Raw genomic sequence first — 10,332 nt, 5'->3', positions numbered from 1 at the left:
CCCTTCTCATTTTATTACAGGTGATACTTTGACTTCCTTTCCAGAGACACATCAGTCTGTTCGCACAAGGAGTTCTAGGTGGGAACTTGTACAGAAAAAAGATATGGATTTTCGAATCGCTGGAAAAGGGAGAACTTGACTTCTCTTCAGCAGAGATCCAAGTGGCAGCGCACCAAAGCCAACTTGAAGGTAGACACGGTGGTTCTTATCATCGAAGATGGATCTCCACCTTTAGCTTGGTCTATAGGACAGATCATCGATGTCCATCAGGGCAAGGACGACTTAGTTCGCATAGTTACAGTCAAAACTAAAACTGGTATCTTTAAAAGACCAATTAATAAACTTTCACCTTTACCTGTGTATCAGGACTAAACGTGATAGGGTGGGAGTATGTTCACTTCCACGCCTATTGAATTAATTTCTACCTTTTCGTTGCCCTGCGTTGGCAACACGCTTTTGAGATTTTGTCGTTCGTAGAATTCGGTCGCTAAAAGCGTAGCTGGCCTGTAACGGTTGTAATTCCTATTTTATGCTTATCTGTACTCCTGAATTATTACTAAATGTTTACGTGTGAATGTTATATTATTAAATGTATTCAGTTTAATTTAAATAGATCAAGAGTCGTTGAATTTATTAAGTATGTTTAAAGTCGAAACTGCGTCATCCATGTCGGCGCCATTCTAATAAGAGGAAAGTAAACAAATGGTTAAAGATTGCAGCAACTTTCAAAGTTGCCACATTTTAGCTGATTTGTTAATACGGTCTAAAAATACAATTGCAAGTAAAAATTCTAATTGGCGTACAATATCTTAGACAGGTGAAATTTATATTTTTTTGCATATTCAGTTTTGATTTTATATCAAAATGTGTAACAATTGTTATTTATTTTATGTTTTGCCTCAAGCGAAGTCATTTCAGTTGTTGTTAAGTAGCAAGAAGCTCTGAACTTGAGTATGCATTTATTCGCATGGATCTTAAGTTAGTCTACGAAAAGAAATTCTGTGTTAGCCCAAGAGACTAGTTGAAGAAATTTTGGCGAAATTGTATTAAAAAAATTTAATTTACGCCTTACATTGTATTATAAATGCTTCATGAAGTATATTTAATAGTATTACAAACCTTAATGTATTATAAATTCTCCATGAAGTTTATTTAATATTCTAATATACATTTCATTGAAATTTCATTAATAATTCATTGAAAGTGTTAAAGTACTGTCAATGTGTGATATACAGTACCATTTAAGTTTTTAACCAGTTAATTTATGTTAGTGTGTTAATCTGTCAGCCTAATTTCATTTCCTTGCTGAAATGTACATTTCTAGCTCCTGCTATATTCAAATGTGATAGAAAGTAGAGATTATTTAAAGGAAAGTTTTGGGGAATAGAATCGGAACGTGTTCTGCCTGCTTTAAGACCACGTTGCTAACTTTGATTCTCCAGCGATTAGTATTCTGCGGCGTTGAGTTAGTCTTTCCATTAGACTTGTTTACGCGCACTTCAGCCAGGACCAGCTTGCGCGCTATTAGTTATACAGTGAAGCCGTTAGGCTAGAATTTTTCCATTAATTTTAGTTTATCTATTACCTTCAAGGTCCACCAGCGGCCGAACGGTAAAGTCGCTGAACGCTGGTAGTTCGGTCCGAGGTTCGAATCCCGCGAACGGGCCGTTTTCGTGGCTTTCTTCATGTGTAACGTTTATACGAGCCAGTTTCCCTTAGAAAGTTCTCCACGAAGGCACCCCTCCCCTTAGGCAGATAGCCCTCGAGTGCTTTGCCATAATCTAATAAACCAAACCAAACCATTACCTTCGATTTAAGCTAGTTGGCTTCTAAAAGCACTAGTTAGTGCCGACAGTTGAATTTCATTTGGATTAACAAAGAGTCCCTTACACCATTTCTATGTCCCTGTGGTCTTACAAGACATCACAATAGTGAAAATTCACTAATTATCTTTTAAAATTCTGGTCCAATTTTATGCAACCTAAGAAGGGCAGACCCTTCAAAGTGAAAAATAAAGTAAATGCTTGCATAGTTGTAAGAACTAATTCTTGAACTATGCAAGCATTATATGTAAATGAAATATTTATATAAAAAATAGCAAAATACGATAAAATTAAGTCAAAAGCAAGAGCTATCGGTGTCCATGAAATTAAAGGTTATGCTGTGCAACCAACACAAAAGTTTAATCACATATTTTGTTAGCACATTTGGTGCAGATTTTGAAATTAAGTTGTTTTTTAAGTCTAGTGGGTTTAACTTGCAGAATGTTGGTTAGCTGATAGTGTTGTAACAATTATACAAATGGCATATTCTAATCATTTCTGTACATTTTACTGGAGAGCAGAGCAGAAGAAAATGTAATTATAGAATAAATGAAAATGCATGGAAGTTTTCATAAAATTAAATGGAAAATTCAGATAAAGTGATCTTAATAGAAAATGATGTGCATTTTGTGAAACACGTCTACTAATATCTTTTTTCCTTCCAGCTGACAGGGGGGAGATCAGCTGTTATTGTGATATGAAGATTTGTATGTCCACAATTCCAGATATTGTAACATTTATTTTGTAAGTAGTTGTGAGTTCTTTTACTTGTAAGAAGTTTGCTCATGACTAGTTAAAGTTCTTAGCAATGTCGTTAAAGACATTTGTTGCAATTACTTAAATTCTGGCAAGGAAAACTATTAGTTATGTTAAATAATCTATTATTATTTCATAATGTTTTCTTCGAATCTTTACCGTTACTTCTCTCATTCCGTTATCTTAAGAGAACGAAAATTAGCTGGCGTGTGTTTAAGTGAGATTTTGAGACTGTTTCAGTTAGAGCGTGTTCTGCCTAATGAAGGCCACATTACTAGTAGTTATTCTAAGGTAAGTATTCCTGTCTACGACATTGCTTTATTACTGGAGATAGTGCTGTCATGGCGGTGTAGGTGAAGAACCAACTTGCGAGTTTTATTACTTGTTAGCAGTTCTTTGCTAATAAAGTCATAGATTCAGTTTTAGTTTATAACTCTACTTTTTGAGTTCATGTCATAAATGCTGGTTGGGTTTTAAACACCAGGTATGCCTTGTGTTTAGTTTACTTAGTTTTAAATAAAAATGGTCTTTTACACCCTTCACACATTTTGTTTGCTTATCTAAACATAGCGATAAGTTTCTCAAGTCTTCATAGGAGTCTTGACTTAGAGTATGCTATAGAACACGTAAGACTGCATGTCCATAATTGACGTTGCATGATGATACTTAAAATGATACTCATCTGAGAGTGGTCTTCTCTAAAGATACATAGGAAGCAGAAACATACGTTACACTATTAACAAGACAGATGAATCCTTGTGGCAGCTGCATGTATTCCTACAGTAAAGCAGTTTTAAATTTGTGGACTAGTTCTCAAAACGGATTTTCGTATAGTAGTTGCCTCCACATTGCATGCCAGATGTATTCAATTGGATATAGGCTATTCCATGCAGCGAAAAATTTCATTATGAAGATATTCATATATCACTTCAGCACTATATTGACGAGAGTTGAGTTATCATCCATGAAAAAATACTGAGGGTTAACTGCGCCTCTTAAAAGTCACATATAGGTTTCTCAGATTTTTGTCACGTGACATCGTGTGGGTTTTCTAACAAACTACTTATCCAGACGATAGCTCTTTCACCCCTATATTCGTTTCCCTTTCGTGAGAAGAATTAGTTTCCCTAAAGTTGGTTCCAAATTGTCTCCGAATGAAGATATGCCAAGAATCAGTCTCTAGGCTGTATTTAGACTTGCCATTAAACGCAATGAAGTATAAACGAAGCCTGGATTCCTCTGTACGTGCTCTTGTGAGTGAGGCAAATGGACGCGAAGAACGGACGTCTGGCAAGAGCCTCCTTCTGAGGAAGCCTTTGAAATACAATAACACTTTAAACTAAAATTCTGTGGGTATGAACAAAGTGAAAGCGGAATAACAGAGCACAGAATTTTGTACTTGCACTATTCGCAACGTCAAACGATAAAGTATTCGACACCAATGCTATTGCATTGCTATTTGACCGAATGTTTTACAGTTTTCTTTCACTACTTTATGAGAAATTCCAAAAGAAAAAAAAAAAAAAAAAAAGTACTTATTCACTGAATTTTTGAAAAACAGTGTATTTAAACACTGCGTAGAAAACACGATTAGAGGTTTTAAAATGTTATTTTTAAAGGTAAAATATCCTTCTATTTTCGGATGAATATGTTATTTAAAATCAATTGCTTAATTATATGCAAATTTTTTTTCGGCTCACTTAATTTCAAGCAAACTTTACATGGAAATAATACTGCTTTTCTTCTATATATTTGATGCCAGACTCCTACTTTTTACTAAAGTACATGGAAGTTCTTATCCCTAGACTGCAAATTTTAACAGACCTTTATTTAGAATAAATACTTTATTCGTAACGTAGTTAGAGATCAGGCAAATTTCGTAGAATAAAATTCAAGGTTCCTAAATAAAAGTTTCTGAATTTTGTTAGTACATCTAGAAAGGTATTTCCTACCTCTACTGTGTGCATTTTATAATATTCTTTCTTGAAATAGTTTATTCTTTAGGAAGTGTAGTTTAATCGATTCCTTTATTGATGCGGAGAAACAAAACAAGCAGCTGACAAACGCAAAGATTTTCCCTTACATACCTTCGAAAACGGGAAATTGCACTTGCAGTATCATCTGTCACAGTCTCGGAATTTCCTTATTAGACGCCTTCGCGCAATAAAAACAACGACCGCGTCACTCCTTCCTGCACCGTTAGAGGCGATTTAACCTTCTGCCGAATAATCCCGCTTATCTTTACGCAAACAACGTAGGGCGTCCGGCCACCAATCTCCCTTAGTGGTCCAGAGGTCCGTATGTCTTTGTTACCGGTACATGTCTAGAAAATCCGGGATCCTGATATACTGAACCCATTCCGAGCAGTCTCGATGTTTGTTTTAAGTCAAAATCCTTTTGACATAAAAATGTGTTCTTGTTTATTAATGTTTATGTTAGGAAGGGATATTTTTGTCTAGCTTAAAATATTTACGCTCGTGTAACTTGTGTAAAATAGGAGATTAAATAAAATAGGAGTTTATGTTAAGGAATATATATATATATATACATGTAATTATCGAATTATAAGGATTACATTCAACATTATCTGGCTTTCAAGGAATACTGGGATTCCCTTCTTACAAAATTTCTGAATCTTCCGGAAATATTTTATTCCCTGAAAAAAAAAATAAATAAATAAATAACTAAATAAATAAAAAAAAAATAATAATACTTTCAACAACCTCTTAACATATAAAATTGCATTATAAAGCTAATTTAATCTGCATTTATGCAAATGAAGTTAATCTGTTTCTAATATGAATTACTCAAACAGGTATTCTGCTGGGCCGGATTTAGACTTGATAAGGCCCTAAGCTGTTTGAGATATGGTGTCCTTTATAAGTCTGTCATACTATATTTATACTATATTTTAATTTTTCGGGGGCGCAAAAGAAAGTGGGGCTTCTAAGCTATAGCTTGCGTAGCTTATGCGTAAATCCTGCACTGATTCTGAACTAGTTCATGGATCAAAATCGCAATAACAACCTTGTATTTAACATATATTAAAACACTCAATCGATTTCGAGGGCAGCTAAAGGTCCCTCCTCATCAGGAGAATGGAATTACTAGAAAGGGGAAAGAAGAAGAAAAATAAAGCATTGACAAAGGAGTCTCAGAAACACGTGGTCGTTATCAGCACTGCACGTGGTCGTAACCAGATTTCGAATCAGAGTTACACTGGTCGCCTACTTTTACTGAGCCAGGCTATCTGATCAAACATATAACACATAGACTAAAGCGAAAAAAAAAAAAAAAAAAAAAAAAAACAGCAAGTCAAAACCAAGTCTGAACCAAGCAAACCAAGTTTGAACCTAGAATAAAGGGAATTTACCTTTATTACAATAAAAATTATAATAAAATTATAATAAAAATTAATAAATAATACGAAATTAATTCATTATATAGTACACCAGTCTGAAGTATTATGAATACATGGTTCTTTTCTGTGGAGGTATAGGTGCAGGTTGAAGTAGTAGGCCCCTCTGCATGCATCTAGACTTATTAGGTATCGCCTGGCCTTGCTAACTGCTAAGCTTTCGATCTGGATGGAATTCCGAAGGAGATATCTTCGGTGGGGGGGGGGGAGTGATCCGAAGGTTTCCTATCGCTCTTTCCGTACAGAACGAATTTACTTGTTCATTGTACCAAGTAATATTGCACCAAGAAAAGTAATACTGCATAAAGGCCCTTGGTAGATAGTAGAGTATTTATTGAGAATGCTCACAGCAGCCGTTAGTATTCCAAATGGTCAGTGGGCAGAGGAGTTACCTGCTGGCTAGTTAGAAACATACTGGTGCCTCTTCCTTTTCCCTACCACCTCTACCTTTACCTCTTTCCCTACCACCACCCCCACTACTTCGAAAGGATTTGAGCTCGCATTGGAACCTTGCTGCAGAGATACTATACGCTTACAAACAGCTGTGCCTACTCTAGGATTCGGAACCGCCACTACAGTCATTGCACTCAAGAAGCGATATAAAACAATCTATGGTAGATATTCGGAATTTTTGAAGCCTGAACTGAAAGTTCTGCACAGAATTACTCTCCCTGCTAAAAATGCCCCATAGAAACCAGTAAAACTCTTTATGGGTACCCATAAGATTTTATGGGTTTCTATTGACTTTCACTGGTTTCTGTTGGTCTCTGTGGGTTTTTCTTACTGGTTTCAAAATGACGCATAGAAACCAGTAAAACTTTCTACTGGTACCTATAGAATTTTTGATGGTCTCTACTGACTTTTACTGGTTTCTATTGATCTCTGTGGGTTTTTCTTACTGGTATCACTTGACACCCATACAACCAACATCAATGGCAGAACTTTGTACTGGTTTGTATAGGTTTATATTGACTTTTACTGGTTTTCTTACTGGTATCAATATAATAATAAATCTTCTGTTGGTTTATATGGGTTTATGCTATTTTTTTATCTGACGTTAATAGACTTCTTGTAAACAATAAAATTAACAGAATGAAAATATGATCTCTTTAAGACCATCAGAGTAACCTGGAAACGCAGGTGGTCGTTTTAGAGAGGGTTTTTACGAAATATGCTTATTTATTTGATTTAAAAATTGTTTTTCGGAAACAATAACAGTAATCATATACACCACACACAACGAGGTCTCTTTAAGGCGACCAACCGCAAATAAAAATTCATCTTTGAAAGTGGTCGCCTTAGAGAGGTGATGCTCAATATCAGTATATACTCACGTTCTCAGAGATATGGTTATCTTTTAGAGGTGGTCGTCTTAGAGAGATTGCATCTACGGAATGAATCTCTCTAAGGCGACCAGCCACACTAGCAGAATTTTCTTTGTGAATGGTCGCCTTACAGAGGGAATATTCAACGCCAAAGTATACTTATGTTTCAGAAATACTGGTCTCTTTCAGAGGCGGTCGTCTTAGGGAGGTGATTTTTGCTACGAGTTGGTTCTCTGAATACACACACATAAGCACTTACATTTCTGATATTACAAATAAACACGAATATCAACCAACATCTCTTTAACGCGAACAAGTTCATTCACAATCGCAAAACTTTTCTCTCTGTTAACGCTGACGTGAAGAAAAAAATTCCCCCTCCCTCCCCCACTCTCAGAAGTTTCCCAAACAAGCAATATGGCGCCGCCCTAGTTATTGTTGTGCGACGGTGGTGTTATTTTCTTCGTAGTTGTAGTAATGCAATATATTATTTACTATGCTTTACTGTATTACAAATTTTACTATGTTTTACTGTTTAGAAATTAATAATAAATAATAAAATACCAGCACTGACTATGAATATACCACTAAAGCCATGCACGTGTAATCGTGTCTAATGTTTGAGAGAACGTTGCTGATAACTGACTAGTTGTGAAATGGAGTTTCTGAGCGTGAAATTGATTTTCCATCTTTACTTTTATCCTGAAAAACAATGTGCTTAAAGACTGAAAAGTGATAATTTCAGACTTGATAATTTGGTTCAGTGTGCAGATGCAGAAATATAGTTTTTGCATTCTACTGAAATTGTATTTTGGAAAATTTATTTTTTTGATTACAGTTTAGAAATACTTTTTTAAAGCTTGTTCATGTAAATGCTTTATCATTTGAATATTATGTAGTAATAAATTTCAGCATACCTTACTTAAAAATGATCTTGCATGATTCAATTTTCAATTTTTCGACTAATGTGATGTGGCCGAGCAAAAAGAATACTTTTTTACGTTTTAAAAAATGTACTAATTATATTTCGCGAGCAAAAAAGGTAAGTTTTATTAATGAAATAAACATTGAAATATTTAATGTGTTTATTACTTATTGAATGGGTAGACAAGACATACAAGCTTAAGGAATCTTTTTTCCACTACTAAAATTATGTGAAAATTTAGATGATCATAGTAGCTTACATTGTTTTTTCTTTTTGGTCTATTTTTCTTTACAAGTATGAGACTAGAAGCACATTTTTACATTAAATATTTTGTGCTATTTTGTTAAAACACATATAATCATTTTTATGCATACTTTAATTTTCATTATTATTTGTTTGATGAAGAAAATTTCAAATGTGTTTTTCATAAATTGCTTTTGAAATAGAAATAGATTTGTGAATAAGATTTATGTAATATTATATGTACTAGTTTTGGGAGTATAAAAAGTGAATTATTTATTTGAAAAAAATTACATTAAGTTGAAACCTCATAGTGATTATTTTTTTAAATGACCACCTCTGGTAATGGCACATTTGTCAGGACAATAATTAAATAACAGGACTTAAAAAATCACTCATAGTTTTGTCAGGCTACAGGAATCTGCCATTCTCTTGAATTGTGGAGTTGATTGTTTTAGGAACGTTTTGCTGTATAATCAATTGACTTCGGTGTAGTAATTTTTACGTGGGTATGAATTTTGCAGAGGTAATTGAAAGTTTTTACGAGACAATTAAAACCAAAGCTTTTCGGATCATGAGTCTTATAAGGGCACTGTTATAGCATTGCTTTCAAGTATAGTTAGATTAATATTTAAACATTATTTTCGGAAGCACTTCCACAGAGAATCCGGTTGCTCTCTGCGGATGAAAACCCATATAAATAAATCTTTTGTACAGCCTTATACAAATGCAGTTAAAATTACTGTCATTACAATTAAGCGAATATATTACATTACAATATATTATAATAGCGAATATATTATAATAGCTACATTTGTTTACAAAAGGTTATTATTGCTAAATACTGCACTATGTAAATTTCATTTGGCATTGTAATTTCAGAAAATGCTCAGCATGAGGTATTTTTATATTATGTATTCTACTGTCAAAAATATTAGCTACCTTTTCAGTACTTTAAATTTTACTCTTTAGAAATTTTATGGTTCAAAATAATATTTCTATACATTTTCTAAAGTATTCTTTCTACAATAGAAATCTAAATAACTTACACCTAAAACACTGACTAAATTTATTCCAATAATGCATCACTTTAATTAAATTTATGTTCCTTTGAGATGATATATGAAAAACCTTGTGTAATAATAAATTATTAATATATATAGGTAAATGGTATTTATATATATTTGTTTCGGGTAAAGTGCATAATCGCCTACTTATTTATTTGGTACTTTTTACTAAAGTAAGAAGAATTGGATTTTTGTCAATTTTCTTTTGACTTTTTAAGTGAAAATAGGTCGATGTGTACCTGGATAAAGTCAAAGGAGTGCGCAATGACATTTTTGTGCAATTCTGGGATGTTTTTTTAAGTGAAAATACATCGATGTGTACCTGGATAAAGTCAAAGGAGTGCGCAATGATATTTTTGTGCAATTCCGGGATGTTTTTTTAAGTGAAAATACATCGATGTGTACATGGATACCGAGTATGTGCAATTCCTAAAAACACGCCAAGCAGTGGGCGATTCTACAGTTTCCCCATTTTTCTATAGGAATTTAGTTTCATTAAATTAGTTATTTAGTATAATTATGTGTATATCAGTATATTCATACTTATTCACATAGATGGAATTTTTCCAGTACGAAAGTTGATCTTTTTTACATCAAGAACTACATATAGTATAAATACCCATTATATTATAGATTTTATTTATATAAAAATCTGCGGAAGATTGTATAGCACTATAAGTGAGATACGGAATAAAACATTATACGCTATGAGATATTTCCTTTATCAGGTTCAATGTTCAGTCTTATTTTCTTTGGGAACATGCAAGGACCTGACTCG

At 33.7% G+C, this 10,332-nt stretch overlaps 1 long non-coding RNA gene across 1 annotated transcript in view; it reads right to left on the bottom strand.

Annotated features, from left to right (window-relative positions):
- Positions 1–5,073: 5,073 nt before the first annotated feature.
- The window catches only part of LOC146996897 (uncharacterized), a 96,728-nt gene continuing 91,469 nt past the window's right edge, over positions 5,074–10,332 (bottom strand). The window contains exon 4 of the long non-coding RNA XR_015041500.1: positions 5,074–5,235. This is a non-coding gene — a long non-coding RNA (uncharacterized LOC146996897). The remainder of the gene's footprint in view (positions 5,236–10,332) is intronic.

Source organism: Stegodyphus dumicola, chromosome 6 (genome assembly GCF_044657685.1).
Source record: "Stegodyphus dumicola isolate Sdum_Otavi_A_Nest chromosome 6, ASM4465768v1".
In the NCBI taxonomy this organism is placed as follows: domain Eukaryota; kingdom Metazoa; phylum Arthropoda; class Arachnida; order Araneae; family Eresidae; genus Stegodyphus; species Stegodyphus dumicola.
The sequence above is the reverse complement of the archived record's forward strand: the minus strand, read 5'-3'. Positions and strand labels throughout refer to the sequence as shown.